This window comes from Balaenoptera borealis (genome assembly GCF_965194805.1).
Source record: "Balaenoptera borealis genome assembly, chromosome: 6".
In the NCBI taxonomy this organism is placed as follows: domain Eukaryota; kingdom Metazoa; phylum Chordata; class Mammalia; order Artiodactyla; family Balaenopteridae; genus Balaenoptera; species Balaenoptera borealis.
Genome location: NC_138863.1, coordinates 78,219,121 through 78,235,913, shown reverse-complemented (window position 1 = coordinate 78,235,913; position 16,793 = coordinate 78,219,121). Strand labels below are relative to the sequence as shown.

The window sequence follows — 16,793 nt, the reverse complement described above, 5'->3', positions numbered from 1 at the left end:
TTAATTTTCTAAGATGTCACTGAGGGAGAAGTAATGAACCTAGTCTAAATAAATGGATGCATTAAGCTGTTTTTGGTGTCTCATTTCCAAGAAGAGCTAAAAACTATTTGCAGGACTCATTTTCCTTTGGAGAACACAGAACAGCCAAGTCTGAAAACTGGTTTTGTTAAACGTATGTTGTTTTCATATGATTGTTACTTGAGCATCCACCTTGTAAATTTTATGAACTCTTTCATCATAGTTACTTTCCTCAAATCATATGTGTGATCACTGCTTTGCTGGATGCTATGAGAAATCACTCAAATAACCACAGACACTGATTTTAGCAGTTTGTAATCTTAATCAGGTGATCTTGTCACAGGAAAACAGTAAACCAATGGACATGCATGATTGAAATGGAAACTAAATGACTGCAAAAGAAGAAACAATTACACATAGATAATATGACACCAGGAATTCTGAACCAAAATATCAAGGCATCACAACTGAACTCATAGCCAGTTTCTCTTGGTGGTGGTGTGTAGCCTTACATAGCCAAGGAGGGTGCCTGCTAGCTCCCCTGTTAAGTGTCTAACATCTGAGGCTACTTTGAGGTGGGACATGACCAAAGTAATTGAAGGCACATGGAGCCCCAGATTACAATAGCATCAGCCAAGTTATGCCTTTCCCTGGCAATCCCATTTGATTCCAGATGCTTCTGGATTAAGACCCAAACTGGATTAAAATCTAGATCTCAGAGGGACTTCCAAACCTCCCTCTCATCTTTCCTGGGAACCTCTGGAGTAGAACTCAGCTAGTATTTATTGAAGACCTCCTATGTGCCAGGGGCTGTGCCAGGTACACACATGAAGTCATTTGGTTCTTACAGGTAAATGTTAATATCTCCATGTTGTAGAAGAATAAAATTTCAAATACATTATTTGCTCATGGTCCCATGGCCAGATAAGCAGCAGAGCCAGGATTAAGATTTGGTGCTCCTCATCTTGAGCTTCTGTTTCCAGTGACGTTTGGTCCCCACTGTGTGTGAATCTCCTGAGACAGGACCTAGGAGCCCATCCCCCTGCCCTATCCCCTTAACTGGACGCACTACCCCAGCTGAAGGATGTACTAGTGAGCGACCCATAATCCTTTACGTGGGCTGGCAAGCTTCAAAGATACTTCAGTCAACAGGGGAAACAGTCCTCCTGCCCCTTTATTTGCATTGCCTCCTTCCCCTGCAGTCACTGCCTTTAGATTTTGATATTATCCATTTTGCTAATGCCAGCCATGGACAGAACCAAATGTTGTCTTTTTATGTATTCAGCCTTAGTAGTGAAAAATATTCGGGTTCTAAGAAAATGATGAAGAATAGTAGTGATTCTTTAAATTCATGTTCTGGCTTCCAAAACAAATAGAGTCTTTAGAGATAAGAATGTATGAGTGCTTGTCTGTGAATGTTTTTATATATCATTTACGGGACATAAAACATATTTATAAATAAGGAGATATGTGGGTGGATGGGTCTACAATGAAAGTAAAACAGCATGTGAAGCTAATATAACTCCCACATCTTTATCATTAGATCACATTTTGAACATATCACATGCCAAATCTTTTCCACACTGGAAGCACTTACCATACAGTTATCAGTGACCCTTGTTATAATAAAAGTCATATTATAACAAGCAACTGATTATACTGCAGGCCAAATTATGTCCTAAAATTATAATTGTATAGAATCAGTGTTCATTAAAGCCAGTAAATCATGAGATGAATGTTAAATTTGTTTTCTCTTAGATAAGGTAGAGTGCCTTTCTTATGCATAATAGGCACAAAAGTACTTGCAGGATTGAGTTTTAACTATCTGGTGTCAGAATTGTATATGGTTTAGCCATTTAGGCCACTGCGTGTGCTTAGTTGAAAAAAAAAAGTAATCCTGCTAAATCTAATAGCTGGCTTAATAGTAAAGAGGACTAAATTTTGACTTTGAATTTAGAGCTTTAACCAAAATCTCCCTCATTTCTGTAATTTCTTGTGAATGATGGTGGGTGTTTAAGTTCTGATTTCTCCTTGGACTGGCAATTGCATCTCAGAGAAGACAAACCATGTCACGTGGGAGAGGGGACACGGACAGAGCTGGTTCTGTGGGTGCTCTTGGCTTGCACTGACCTCAGGCTGTGGTGTTCATGTAGACAGGCCAGGAAAAGGATTATTCTAATAGCCATATGCAGGAGGCCAGGGCAGGAGCACGCTCCTGAGAAACTGCATTCTTAGGGGTAGGTCAAAAGACATCCACTTATTTATCTGTTCAATCTGAGGGTGAAAAAAGTTAGTGTATATTGATCTTGGGTTTTTTTTTTTCTTTTTTTTTTTTAATGTAATGCCATACAAAGGCTAGCATCTTTTGAATCTCTTCCTTTTCTCTTTTTCTCCTGTCTTTATGTGTTTTTTTTTTTTCGTATACATCATAGTGAAGAGTATATTCTTTACTCATTTTAGCAAAATGTCAGTGGAATCTTTTGGGTTTAGAGAGGTTTGGGAGCCAGCTGTTCCTGATTAGGAAAAGTTGTCCTTACGATCTCAAATGCCTGTGCAGATAGGGTCTTGGTCAGTGAGAAATGCCCATTGAGCTGCCCATGGCCGAGAGAGCACCATACCAGCTACGGGGATCCTAGGGATTAGGGTCAAGGAAGAGTCTTTGCCCTCAAGAACATTGTTTTTAATGCTTTTATCCCATTTAGTAAGTGGGGTTCCGTTCATCTCCTTAAGAAGGATGAAGGGATTATCCCTGTTTTCACTGGGGGGACTGGTGTAGGGTGATGGTGGGCTTCAATATCAGATATCAGTATCTATTTTGGCAGATAAAATAATGTGCATTAGAGTGCCAGACCCTTTGGGCTTGTATCACCACTAGAGTGTAGCCAAGCATACTGCTGCAGTGTGGCACCAGATGCTAAAAGGATATTTAAAGACCACACATCTTAAGTATGTGGCACGATTTTTTTCCTCTCTACTTCTTGAGCCAACAAATCCATTCTGTCCTATTTGGCTACCACTAATTAATTCAAATTTAGATTAAAAGAAAGTATCTTTTAGCTTTTGATAGATTTTAATGTATGATTACATTAATTTCTCATATTTCAATTAATATTCAGAATCCCAACCAGTGTGGTTTTCTGTGTTTTTGCAAAGACATCTTATGCCATGTATCTTATAACAACTGTAGTATATATTTTAGAAAAATAGCACTTCCAATTTAATGGTATCTGATGGTGGGAAGGATATTAATCGAAGACCTTGCTTTTGGTGGTTTTGGGGGTTTGGGCCTAAGCCTGACATCACTGAGCAAGCACATATATCACCTCAATGTATATGATGATAAATGAGTTTTTTTTTTTTTTTTTAAATGACTTTTTTTTTTAATTTTTAATTTTTATTTGTTTATTTATTTATGGCTTGTGTTGGGTCTTCGTTTCTGTGCGAGGGCTTTCTCTAGTTGCGGCAAGTGGGGGCCACTCTTCATCGCGGTGCGCGGACCTCTCACTATCGCAGCCTCTCTTGTTGCGGAGCACAGGCTCCAGACGCGCAGGCTCAGTAATTGTGGCTCACGGGCCTAGCTGCTCCGCGGCATGTGGGATCTTCCCAGACCAGGGCTCGAACCCATGTCCCCTGCATTGGCAGGCGGATTCTCAACCACTGCGCCACCAGGGAAGCCCCAAATGAGTTTTAATTACATAAATTCAGATAGTAAACTTGTACCAAGCATGGTTTGAAACATGCCTTAAAATGTTGAGTGTAGTGAGTAGTTGAAGACTAAACCTTTAGTCATCCATTATGCTCCTTGAATTCTTTTCCCTTAAAAAAGTTTTTTTTAAAGTAAAGGGAATTAGCGTATCTAGTTGTGATGCTGAAACATCTCCCCATGAAAATTTGTGGTCCTGAATTGAGGACCAGGGTGAGAACAAGGAGTCATCCATCTGTTTTTCCTTATTGGCTAATTTAGCCACAAGGAAGGACAGATTACCATCTTCCCTAAATTGATGCTTTCTTACTTACCTGGCAGTATATATTTATGAGCATTTGGTCTACCAGACAGAAAAAAGAATACATTTGGAAGTAAAGATCGCTCTGTTGGTATTTGCATTAGTTAGGGTCTTGTTTGCAAAAAGCAGAAACTGACTCTAGCATACAGAAGAAAGGGTTGATTGGAAGGATGTCAAGAAATGCACAGAGCTGACAAGAAGCCTGGAGAAACAGGCCTAGAAAATGGGCAGGCATTCCTAAAATGTGGCTGGACTCTCAGGCTGTGACCTTGAAGCCTAGCCGCCATAAACACTATTTGGGGTTCTGGTCATGCTTTTTCTTCTCTCTCAAATGACATGGGCCATAGCTTGCAATCTGCTGGGTCATAAAACTACACTTACCGATTAAGGATCAACTGGCCCCATTTTGGAGTTAGGAACACTATACTTAATCCAGTTTCCCTTAAGAACCTTGAGGTCTCCTACCTAGACTTTACTCTCTTCAACTTTTCTTAGTCTTCCTACTTTTTTCTATTATATTCTTTGATATATCTGAGAAATTGCCTTTAAGAAAGTGCCCCCAAAAGTCTGCAAAAAAAAAAAAAATGCTTGAAATCAAGGGGTAAAAGTACTGAGGCTGTGTAGACTCTGCAACAGAATAGCTCACTGTGACACTAGTAATAAAACCCTCTGGGGACTTTGAGCTACCAGCTCCCCCAGGCAGCTGGGAGGTGCGCCTGGAATTCATCAGGATTCCAGATCGATTATAACTGTGTTCTCATCTGCTTCCAAAATGACAGCATCTGGCTTTAACAAATAAGCCTGAGGCCTGAGTTTGGTTATTAAAGGCCCAGTGCCTTCCCACTTTCGACCTTCCAGCACAGATAGACGGAGCCTTGTGAAATGAGTCACTCAAGGCAACCAGCTCTCTTGTACACAGCACTCTTGGCAGGAGCCATTGTTTTTTTCACGTATTGCTAGAAGGCTTCCTAAGTAAGCTGATGTGGTTTAGCTACTGGGCATCTGAAAGCACTTGTGCTACACATTATTACGTTGATTTAAGAAGGCCTGTCAAGTTTTATTTACAGTGGGTCAAATTGGGCAGGAAGGAGAGCAGACATTTTGGTGTGCTTCCAGCATCCCTCAGAATTTAATCCCATCTAATCTAACCTCTGAAATATTTGAAGGGTGTAGGATTATAAATCCAGCACAAGCCATCCAGATAACTCATTCAGTGGTAAAATTCTTAACATAGAGGGCAGGGTACTTAGTTTTTTCAGTCTCTCATTGAACTATAAGCAATGTATTCTCTCAAATCTCAGCCTCTGGGAGTGACAGTTCTAGAGCATGTGCGTATTTCACCTTATCAGGCCAGAATTAGATTGATCTAATTCACCTGGACTCTTCTCCAGTCAGTCCATCTTCCTAGGATTGGGAAGCAAAGTCACCATGATTATCTTTTGGACTGTGTATTCACTGTGGCAGTTATTACTTGTTCATAATAAATTACCCCAAACTTAGTTTTTTTTTGTTTTTTTTTAAATAAATTTATTTATTTATTTTTGGCTGTGTTGGGTCTTTGTTTCTGTGCGAGGGCTTTCTCTAGTTGCGGCGAGCGGGGGCCACTCTTCATCGCGGTGCACGGGCCTCTCACTATCGCGGCCTCTCTTGTTGCGGAGCACAGGCTCCAGACGCGCAGGCTCAGTAGTTGTGGCTCACGGGCCCAGTTGCTCCGCAGCATGTGGGATCTTCCCAGACCAGGGCTCGAACCCGTGTCCCTTGCATTGGCAGGCAGATTCTCAACCACTGCGCCACCAGGGAAGCCCCCAAACTTAGTTTTTTTTTTTTTTTTTAAAACTTTTTAAACTCAAATGGTTTATTATTCCTAGAATTTTTGTGTGTTTAGGGTATTATAATTTTTTTTTTAATTAATTAATTTATTTATTTTCGGCTGTGTTGGGTCTTCGTTTCTGTGCGAGGGCTTTCTCCAGCCGCGGCAAGCGGGGGCCACTCTTCATCGCGATGCGCAGGCCTCTCACTATCGCGGCCCCTCCCGTTGCGGAGCACAGGCTCCAGATGCGCAGGCTCAGTAGTTGTGGCTCACGGGCCTAGTCGCTCCGCGGCATGTGGGATCTTCCCAGACCAGGGCGCGAACCCGTGTCCCCTGCATTGGCAGGCAGATTCTCAACCACTGCGCCACCAGGGAAGCCCCCAAACTTAGTTTTATTAGGCTTATGGATTCAGTGTGTCAGGAGGTTAGTCTGGGCATGGCATGGATGATTGTCTTTGCTCCGTTGCACCTAGGGTCTCATCAGGGAAGATCTGATTGACTAGGGGCAGGGATTCACTTGGAGGCTTCCTCACTCATGTGTCTAATTTCTGGGCTGTGATGACTTAAAGGCTGAGCTCAGTGGAGCCTGTTAACCAGAGTGCCTCCACGTAGGACTCCATGTGGCTGGAGCTTCTCGTAGCCTGACAGCTGGCTTCCGAGAGGGAGTGTCCAGGAAGGAGCAGCTGCAGAGCTTCAAAGAGACAGAAATCACAACATGTCTTCTGAACTAGTCTCTGAAGTCATCAGTGTCACTTCTGCATTCTGTTGGTTCAACTGAGTCACTAAGGCCAACCCAGATGCAAAGGGGAAGGCAATGACTTTACTTCTTGACGGTGGAGTGTGAGGGTCACAGTGCAGAAGAACATGTAGGTAGGAGGGACTCCTGTGGTCATCTTTGGAAAATACTGATACAGTTCACCTCAGTGACTTTTTGAGAATTTATCTATTTATCTCTAGCTGTTTCTCTTCTGTTTTCTCTCTCTTCTTCACCCAGCGTAATACTTGGTTTCTCTTCAGGACTGAAAACCGTATAAACTTTTTCATTGGTGATAGAAAGGATGGTTACTACTTTGAAGCAGTGTACAATGGGCAAACAATATTTTGAGAGACTTTTCAGAGGAGAAAGGAGCCATTTACATAGGATTTATGAGGCCCTGGTAATGAACTAGTTACTTCTTTATCATCTGTGTCTTTATCATGTAGTAAAGAAATGAAGGCGGGTATCCTGCTGATCATCAAGGGATGAGTGATGTTAACTTACTGGAAAAAATTATCATGAATATTTGAGTGCCCCTATGTGTCAGAAACATTGATAAACACTGGAAATAAGAACATAAATAGGACCCTTAAGAATTCTACCCTTAAGAAGGACCATCCCAATCTAGTTAAGGAGACAAATATTTCTATAGTTATCCTACTAGGCTGTATGAAGGTAATGCCAGGCTGTAGGTTTCTCCTTTACAAAGAGGAGAAACAGCTGACCAAGAGGAGGAGTGGGAAGGAGGGCAGATGTGGGATCTGAGCTTTCTGGGGAGGCATCCTATAAGAAAGGGTGCCTGAGTTTAGGATGAATAAGAATTAAGCAGGTATATTCGTTACTTATCACTGCTGTAACAAATTGCCACAAGCTTTAGTGGCTTAAAACAACACAAGTTTATTATTTTACAGTTCTGTTGGTCATATGTATATAAAATAAGTCTACAGGTGGTATTCTTCTGGGAACCCATTTCCTTGCCCTTTCAAGTTTCCAGAAGTTGCTTACATTCCTTGGCTCATGGCCCCTTCCCTGACTCTCATCCTCTGGCCTCCTTCCTTTAATGACCATCGTGATTATATTGGTCCCACCCAGAGAATTCAGGATAATCTCTCCATGTCGAGATCCTTAACTTAATCATATCTGCAAGGTGCCTTTTACATTTAAGGTAAATATTCACAGGTAACAGGGTTTAGGACATAGATGTCTTTGTTTACCTTGTATCGCCAGTCTTTTTTTAAAATTTGATTTATTTATTTATGGCTGTGTTGGGTCTTCATTTCTGTGCGAGGGCTTTCTCTAGTTGTGGCAAGCGGGGGCCACTCTTCATCGCGGTGCGCGGGCCTCTCACTATCGCGACCTCTCTTGTTGCGGAGCACAGGCTCCAGATGTGCAGGCTCACGGGCCTAGTTGCTCCGCGGCATGTGGGATCTTCCCAGACCAGGGCTCGAACCCGTGTCCCCTGCATTGGCAGGCAGATTCTCAACCACTGCGCCACCAGGGAAGCCCTCTTCAGTCTTAAAGAAGGGAGGTGTGGGAAGAGAACAGGTGGGATAAGAAGTTAGGGGCAGGTCACGAAATACCCCATTACTTATTCCAGAGTCTTTATATGGCCCAGTGGCCTAATGGTCACAAGGGGCAGTGGCAGGAAAGGTATTCCTCAGTCCTCTCCAAGCATTGGCTGTTTAGATTAACTCTCTCCGTTAGTAAAGAAATGGCTGTTACATTTTGCTGCAAAAGTCCGTTGGGTGGGCCCAGCGTGAGGTCACTTTGCCAGAGCAGGCTGTGGTTGGGGTCTGAGGTTTCTTTCAGACATTTTGCCATTCATATTTCTCACTCCTTGGGCCTCTTTCTCCACTGACAGTCGTCTGCTCCCTCAGCCGCTGTAGTCATTCACTTCCAGCATCTTCAGGACTTTCCCTTGATGTGGACCCGGGAAAGCCTTTTTTTTTTTTTTTAAAGGAAATACAGGAGATCAGGGCCCACTACAAAACTGTGCACCTCCGCCAGCTGCACAAATGCAAAGTCCCGGGCTGCAACAGCATGTTCTTGTCTGTTTGCAGTCGAAACAGACACAGCCAGAATCCCAACCTGCACAGAAGCCTAGCCTCCTTTCCAAGTCCCCTCCAGTAACAAGATGGGGGACCACGTTTGGTCAGATAAGCATTTGTCATGATTCAGGAATAAGGTATTTCAATGAAAAGTTTCTCTGTTTAATTACCATTTGGGGCAAGCGAGGCAAAGAATATTTGAGTTGACTTCATAGTCTTCTACAGCAGGATGAGCAGAAGACAAGCCTTGTGAGAAGTTGTCATTGGGGTGGTGTTTCCTATTATTTTTCTTAGCCCAAGAGGTTTTTCATTGACTTAACAAAAACTTGTAGAAACGTGGTTTTCCCCAGATTTGTTTACACATTCCCTGGGAGAACTCCAGGTCTACAGGTTGACAGCAGGGGCCCAGAACCTGGGGGCGGCTTGAAGTGAGGCTTTGTAGTATTAAGGGTCAGTCGAGTGTCCTGACAGTCTGACACAGACTGTCACCATGGGTGACACCAGGAGCCAGTCCCAAAGATCACATTTTTGAGTTCCTGCTTTAATGAGTCTGAAATCCAAACTGGAGTTTGGGAAAATGACTCTTTGAGACTATCCCTCCGTGTAGATTGGAGAATTGCTTTTTCTTCCCCCTAAAGGTCTCATGTGTTACTCGAGGGAGTTCTCACAGGACGCGGGCTGACCTCTAATACGTAGGAACACGGATGTTACCCAGGATGTTAGTTCTTGCTCTGTAACACGCATTCAAGAAGCTAGGGGGAAATACTTCACGCGCTTAAAAATAGCGGTCTTCAATTTAATTTAAAATAAGTTCGCTAATATTTAATTTGTGTTTATGTTATGTGAGTGTTTGGGGTGAGTGCAGACATGTCACAGTGTGACCTCTGGGTCTCTGCTCAAAAGCAGAACGAGTGACAACCTAAACTGCAAAACCACTGCCCGTTTTCGTTTGGTGACCTTCGGCGTCTGTTCATTTAGATCCCTGGGGAACAAATGCAGGTGTGATTCTGACAGGACCACTTGTATATATTCGGCCAAAGTGTTTAGAAAATGTGGTTCTGACGGTTGTCGTGCGCTTTCATCATCACTGGATCCCTCAGTCTTCACCCGTTTATAAATGTGTAAGATTAGGATGAACTTTTGAATTTACATGGTAGAAAGAAAAGTAGGACATTATTGCCATACTGTATGTCTTAATATTTAACTTATTCTGAAATATATTCTGTACCATTATACATGTTTGCTGTTGTAGAAAAGAAGCATAATAGGTCCTGTGAAAGGAGACCCTCTCCTGAAATTCAGCATTTACAATACCCTAAAAGCCCATGGTTGGGAAAAAGAAATGGATTTTGTATTAAAACTTCAAGTTAATCACCTTTTTAAACTCATGGTTGGTTTGAGTAATGAAAAACATCCTTAAAGAGAATTGGGGGAGTTATAAGAGATACTGTTCTTCTGACCCAAAGGTGAAAAAAGCCAATAACCTGTTACTGATTATTTCAACATTAAAAAAAAAATAAATGTGACAACTTAAAACTTGTCTCTGCTTAAAGTGAGGTGTATCTTACAACTGTTTTGTTACCCAGCTGTTTAATATTCCAGTGTCCCCAAAGTGGAAAAATTTGTATACAAATGAGTTTTCTATGATTTAATAAAAACATATGACACACTTTTTGTTTAAAAAGGCAAATAATAATAATAATAATAATAATACAGGAAATACAGGAGATAATGGTACCTGGGGCAGATTATCACGCTATCTGATGAGCATTTGTAAAGATGTTTTGCTTCTCAACCTGACTTCTTTTTTTTTTTTGAGATTTAATTTTATTTATTTTTGGCTGCGTTGCGTCTTCGTTGCTGCGCGCGGGCTTTCTCTAGTTGCGGCGAGCGGGGACTACTCTTCGTTGCGGTGTGCAGGCTTCTTGTTGCGGTGGCTTCTCTTGTTGCGGAGCACGGGCTCTAGGCACGTGGGCTTCAGTAGTTGTGGCTCACGGTCTCTAGAGCGCAGGCTTAGTAGTTGTGATGCACAGGCTTAGTTGCTCCCCGGCATGTGGGATCTTCCCAGACCAGGGCTCGAACCTGCGTCCCCTGCATTGGCAGACGGATTCTCAATCACTGTGCCCCCAGGGAAGCCCCTCAACCTGACTTTAATTAGGCCCTCTTCTCTCTCCACAAGTCTGAGTGCAGTTTTGCACAAGAGGGAGCTTCCCCTTCCATTTCATTTGTAGCAGCCACTCTTTTTTTTTTTAAAACAGGGTGTTACCTCCTTGTTTTTATTAATGTAAAAATGCCATTTCTAAAACCTGTGCCCTCTGCCAACTGTAAAACAGTCGGCCTATGTGCCCTGATATCATATTCTAGGACGATAGCAACGAAGGACCTAGAGAGCAGGCAGCGAGAGCTGTGTGTTACTCTAAGGCCCCAGAGAACCTGAAGCAGAGGCGGGCACAGGGCCCTCCACGTGGAGCTTTCACTTGGGAGGTGTTTCTTTGACACTTAGGTGACGCTCTGGTTGCGGGTACATAAGGATGGTATAATAAAGCACTCTGCCGTGAGTTGGTATGAGAATTGGGGTCAAAACTCTTCTAGCTTTGGTAATATCATCACCAGAAACCACTGGAATGAGAGTTTCAGTTCCCAGTCAGGATATTTTTGCCATCCTGGCATTTTATTTCTGCAGAGTAAGGCTAAAGGATCTTTAACTGTAGGATTACCTTGGTTTCTTTTTCAATGAGAAAGAACTGCCTCCTTACTCTCTGTCTCCCTCACTCCACCCTGACTTGCATAGTAAGGATATATGTTTCTTAAGTCTGTATCTTGGGACTTAAGTATACTTTAGTATTCTACATTTGTTCTAGCTGTTTTCTAAGTCGTTTTAAATAAGTGGAAATAGAAAGAATTGTTTTTAAATATCAGTAGGTTATAGGTTATTATTATATTGTTACAGGTTATTTTAGTTGTTATTAAGCCCAGTGCTAAGCAGCGACTAAGCCAAGGCACAGGACCACATCAACCATCTTACTAAATAAGCTTCTAGTTTCAAATAGAGCCGTTAACATAATTATGAAAGTGCTTGTGCTAGATATGTTAACTAGGGAAATGATAAGGCAAATCATATGTATATCATATGTATGCATCTATGTGTATATATATGTATGTGCATGTATTATGAGTAACAGTGGAAAGATGTATTTATGCGTAGTAATGCCCTAAAGGGAAACCAGTGAAAGGGTTTGGAGTGGCAGTGTTACTTCTAATTTGTATGTGTGTTTATTTCTACTGCTTGTAATGTTTGGAAAGTAACACTTTGCCTAGCGTGGCTAAATGTTCCTATTGTGCAGGGTGAGATTTTCCCTTCCAGGAACATTTCATTGGACTTGCTTTCTCTTGTACTTTCTAAAGATGTTCAGTTATCTTTTGTGTAACATCTCCCCAAAAATAAAGGCACTGATCATTACCACTTCTTTTCAGAACTAATAAGGTCAGAATTCTTTGGAAGTTCTAGGGAGTTGTTGAGCAAATATATTTGTTACCAGGAAAAAAGCACTGTTATAAGATCAGGAGAGTTTGACAGAAAATAAAAGGCATGATTTTTGTCCCACAAAACTACCATTGCCTTGAAAAAGACAGGACTGACTTTAATAGGTATTTAGTTAAGGACCAAATGTGTGCTAAAGTTAACAACAATTCAAAACTTTTAGAATCGTGTTTATGTGTATTTTTATTCCCTATTATAATTTAAGCTAAAGTTTTAGTTGCTTTTGCCAATGAATATGCTTACTGAGCTTGATTCCCTGTATGAGTCAAGTTCAAATTTCATTTGAAATTTAAATACTTGTAAAACATAAGCATATTTTTTATTTATTTGGGCTCCATAGTCAATACAGAAGGGTTTTGTTTAGTTTCTTTAAAACTAGCAAACAGTCATCTTCAGAAAGAAAACACGAGCAACGTTCATGAAACTGTTGCATTTTATTCCACATTATAAACATTAGCTAGCGTATTTGTTAAATGTATTAAAAAGACATATGCATATATAGAAAGAGTAAGGCTACCATTTACTGTTTGCTGAGTGCTGACAGGCTAGCGTATATTACTTTAATTATAAGCTCTACCCTATGAAGTAGGAATAAGGAAAGAGAGGTTCAGAGTAAATAGGCCTACTGACGTACTTTAGTAACTGGCAGGTTTGGAGTTTTTACCCAGATCCATTGAACTCCAAGGCTCCGTACTTGGAGTCAGTGTTACATAACATATTGTCACTTATCAAACACCTTCTACACAAGTTGATACACACCCTCGATCTTCTACTAAAAGGCAAACAAAACAGTTACTGACTGGGTCGATTATTGGAGTGTTTGAAGTTATTAGTAAAAGCCAGGACAAACTGGGCTATTTGTATGGGGCCCAAAGAGAGAGGATCGGTCTTGAGCACAGTTACAAAGGAAGAGACTTGATTTGGTTGGTGGAGGCGACTCTGGGAACAGAGGAAGAGATGGGCATGAAGTCTGTTCTAGGGGCAGTATATGTCAGAATAAATGTGCTAGTGACAAGAAAAAATATTTGACTGGGGCCCATGTTACAAAATAAAGCACGACAGGAGGCAAGCACGATTAAGGTTCTGATGAAGAGTGGAGATTCAGAAAATCTTCACTGTGATTTTTTTTTTTTTTTTTTTTGACTGTGCTGTGCGGCATGTGGGATCCTAGTTCCCCGACCAGGGATTGAACCCGTGCCCCCTGCATTGGGAGTGCAGAGTCTGAACCACTGGATCTCCAGGGAAGTCCCTTCACTGTGATTTAAAGAAAGAAAAAAAAAAGAATCTCAAATGGAAGACAGATAAAAGTAAGAGGGAAAAGAAAAATGACAAGGGAAGCAACTAATACTTATGTAGTACTTTACAGTTTATAAAGTGCTTTTATATCTACTCCATTTGATTCTGTGGAAACCTGAGAAGGGCATTTTATGTAATTCTGATAAATCTTAAAAACTATCAATATATGCATAAAAAACAGAGCAGAGAGATGCTGGAGATTGGAAGATAGGCAGGTCAGGCATTAAACAACTGGGCCCTGGACCAAATTTGTGGCCATGACAATGGGTATGAAACCATAAAATTGAAGAAAAGTCAACAAGAGACAGAGTGATCCACTGAATATGGGGATGGACATAATCGGAGAGCAGGAATCTATTCAAACAGCATACATTTAATTAAGAAGAAGGAAGCATAGCCACAATGAACAAATAAGATCTGGGAATTTTTTTTCGGGTGAAGAAAATTAACTTTGATTTTTTATTAAGTTATTTTTTTTTTTTAGTGATGGTAAAATGTCCAAGGTCAGATTCTTAGTTCTGAACTGAAGATAATGACTGAGAGAACAGGCTTTGACAGAGGTGATTGGGAATTGTGTGTGTGTGTGTTTTTTCCAAGTAGAGAATAGGATTGTACTAAGGAGTTGAACTCCAAAGGGCACCAGGCTAGAATGAGCTAGAAGGATGCTCAGAAGAGTCTTTGTGCTTTATGAAGCACACAACACAGAGATAGTCAAGAGGAGAAGAGGATACCTGGTGGGTCTGGTATCTTGTGGTGCAGGTTCTTGCTTTAGGTGACAAGTTAGTCAAATGATCTCTATATCCCTTCCAATTCTACAGTTTTATGATTCTATGTAAAATTCTGCCTACACGTGCCTATGTAATATGTATATTCAAAGCGTTCCAGCTGAGAAAGACAAAGCGCTTCTTTGACTACAAATATAAAAGCAAGGTACCTAGATAATAAAATGATAGGTACAAAAATTTATGAACACGAACAAAAAGTAATGTGTGCAAGGCCATTTGGTAAGATAGTAACAAGCTTAGGATAGAAATAGATCACTGTGGTTTTAGGCTACACTGTGATTTTAGTCCCCAGTTCCCTTTTATAACTGCCTGGAAATGGCTGCATTAGTCTCTAAACCCAGATCTCACTTACATAGTCAAAGGAGTTTGCTGCTTCCCTAACCAGGAAGTGAGCTGCATGTGCTGGGCACACTGCGGGTACCTACCCCTAGGAAGGTCCAGTGTGTGAAAGCGTCCTGGCTTGGGCAGTGTTTCAAAGGCTGGGCTTTTGAGTCATTGTTTAGGCTCTTCAGCTCCTGCTCACAGTAGGTCCATAGCCACAGTGGTGCATGTGGCTCCTGCCCAACTCTTTCATGTTATATACGAGCATGAAGTTGAGCTCTCGGACAGAGTTTCCCCCTCAGCTCTGTGTCACTGCAGAGTGGAAATGGCCAATAACAGTAACATCGAGCTATAGCTATAGCTTCAGCAGTTTGGTTTTAGCCATGGAAAATAATGGTTCCTTCCGCAGTACTCATGCCAGCGTACACTAAGAACAATGCTGAATTTTCCATGTTGAAGTATTTTCCAGGAATAGGTATAAAACTAGGGAAGAGTATATTCTATGTGGTAGGTAGCAAGGGCATGGTTAGTGCTTTGGTAAAAGATAATCATCTTTTGGTTCCTTGCGTGTTTGTTCTTGATTGTTTGATGTTATAGCATGTCAGGTGTTCCAGGACGAATTTGTTTATTTGGGCAGATTCACTGAGTCTGGTTCTCCCTGAACTTGGGGAATGCATGTCCTATAGACCATGTGGGAGAACACTGTTTCTGTATTTCTCTCATATTCTTGCTTGAAATGTAACATTTACTTGGCTTTGGGGAAAAAAATCTAGCCTTGTAATGAGCCTCCATGTGACAGAGGTGGACACATCCCAGAGACAACCAGAGAACAGTTAGGGATTGCTGCAGTCCAGCCTGGTAAATGCCAGAGATTGCACCTTGCCTTGTTAAACATAAGAACTGAAGGAAAGTCTTTTTTCTTTTTTCCTACCTTGTAAACTGGTGGAGAGCTCTTTTCTGTATAGAGAAACCTATCCTGTCTCTGAATAGTGTGACTTCATCTTCATGGAGAGATGGCAGATGAGTTGTTCTTTATATAGTGTGGTTGACTCCCAACAATCTTGCAAGACATTTTACTATTAGAAATCCATTTGTTTGCTTCTTCAAGTTTTGGATTTTAAGAATTTATTGTCTTTCATTTCTCCAAAGAAGACATACAGATGGCCAAGAAGCACATGAAAAGCTGCTCAACATCACTAATTATTAGAGAAATGCAAATCAAAACTACAATGAGTTATCACCTCACACCAGTTAGAATGGGCATCATCAGAAAATCTACAAACAACAAATGCTGGAGAGGGAGTGGAGAAAAGGGAACCCTCTTGCACTGTTGGTGGGAATGGAAATTGATACAGCCACTATGGAGAACAGTATGGAGGTTCCTTAAAAAACTAAAAATAGAATTACCATATGATCCAGCAATCCCACTACTGGGCATATACCCAGAGAAAACCATAATTCAAAAAGACACATGCACCCCAATGTTCATTGCAGCACTATTTACAATAGCCAGGTCATGGAAGCAACCAAAATGCCCATTGAAAGACAAATGGATAAAGAAGTTGTGGTACATATATACAATGGAATACTACTCAGCCATAAAAAGGAACGAAATTGGGTCATTTGTTGAGACGTGGATGGATCTAGAGACTGTCATACAGAGTGAAGTAAGTCAGAAAGAGAAAAACAAATATCATATATTAACGCATATATGTGGAACCTAGAAAAATGGTACAGATGAACCGGTTTGCAGGGCAGAAATTGAGACACAGATGTAGAGAACAAACGTATGGACACCAAGGGGGGAAGGCGGCCGGGGGGTGGTGGTGGTGGTGTGATGAATTGGGCAATTGGGATTGACATGTATACACTGAAGTGTATAAAATTGATGACTAATAAGAACCTGCTGTATAAAAAAATAAATAAAATAAAATTTTAAAATTAAAAAAACAGAATTTATTGTCTTTGTAGAAATAAAGAGGCTGCTTCTCTAGTCCAGTAGTTGTCACACTTTTGGCCTCAGGACTCCTTTTTACATCCTTACAAATTACCGAAGACCCCCAAAAGTTTTTGTTAATGCAAGTTATGCATTGGTATTTACCATATTAGAAATTAAAATAAAATTTTGATAAACTTTTAATTTCATTTAAAATAACATAATAAACTCATTACATGTTAACTTTTTCTATTAAAAAAACACCTGCTCTCTAAAA

The 16,793-nt window shown here is 41.0% G+C and overlaps 1 protein-coding gene and 1 long non-coding RNA gene across 5 annotated transcripts in view; both read left to right on the top strand.

Moving 5' to 3' along the window:
• The window catches only part of FMNL2 (formin like 2), a 310,152-nt gene that overhangs the window by 247,201 nt on the left and 46,158 nt on the right, over positions 1-16,793 (top strand). The gene's annotated exons all lie outside the window — the stretch shown is intronic.
• Positions 3,703-16,508, top strand: LOC309630475. The gene is made up of 3 exons (XR_014245690.1): positions 3,703-5,531; positions 6,232-13,485; positions 15,730-16,508. It is a non-coding gene; the product is annotated as an uncharacterized lncRNA (long non-coding RNA).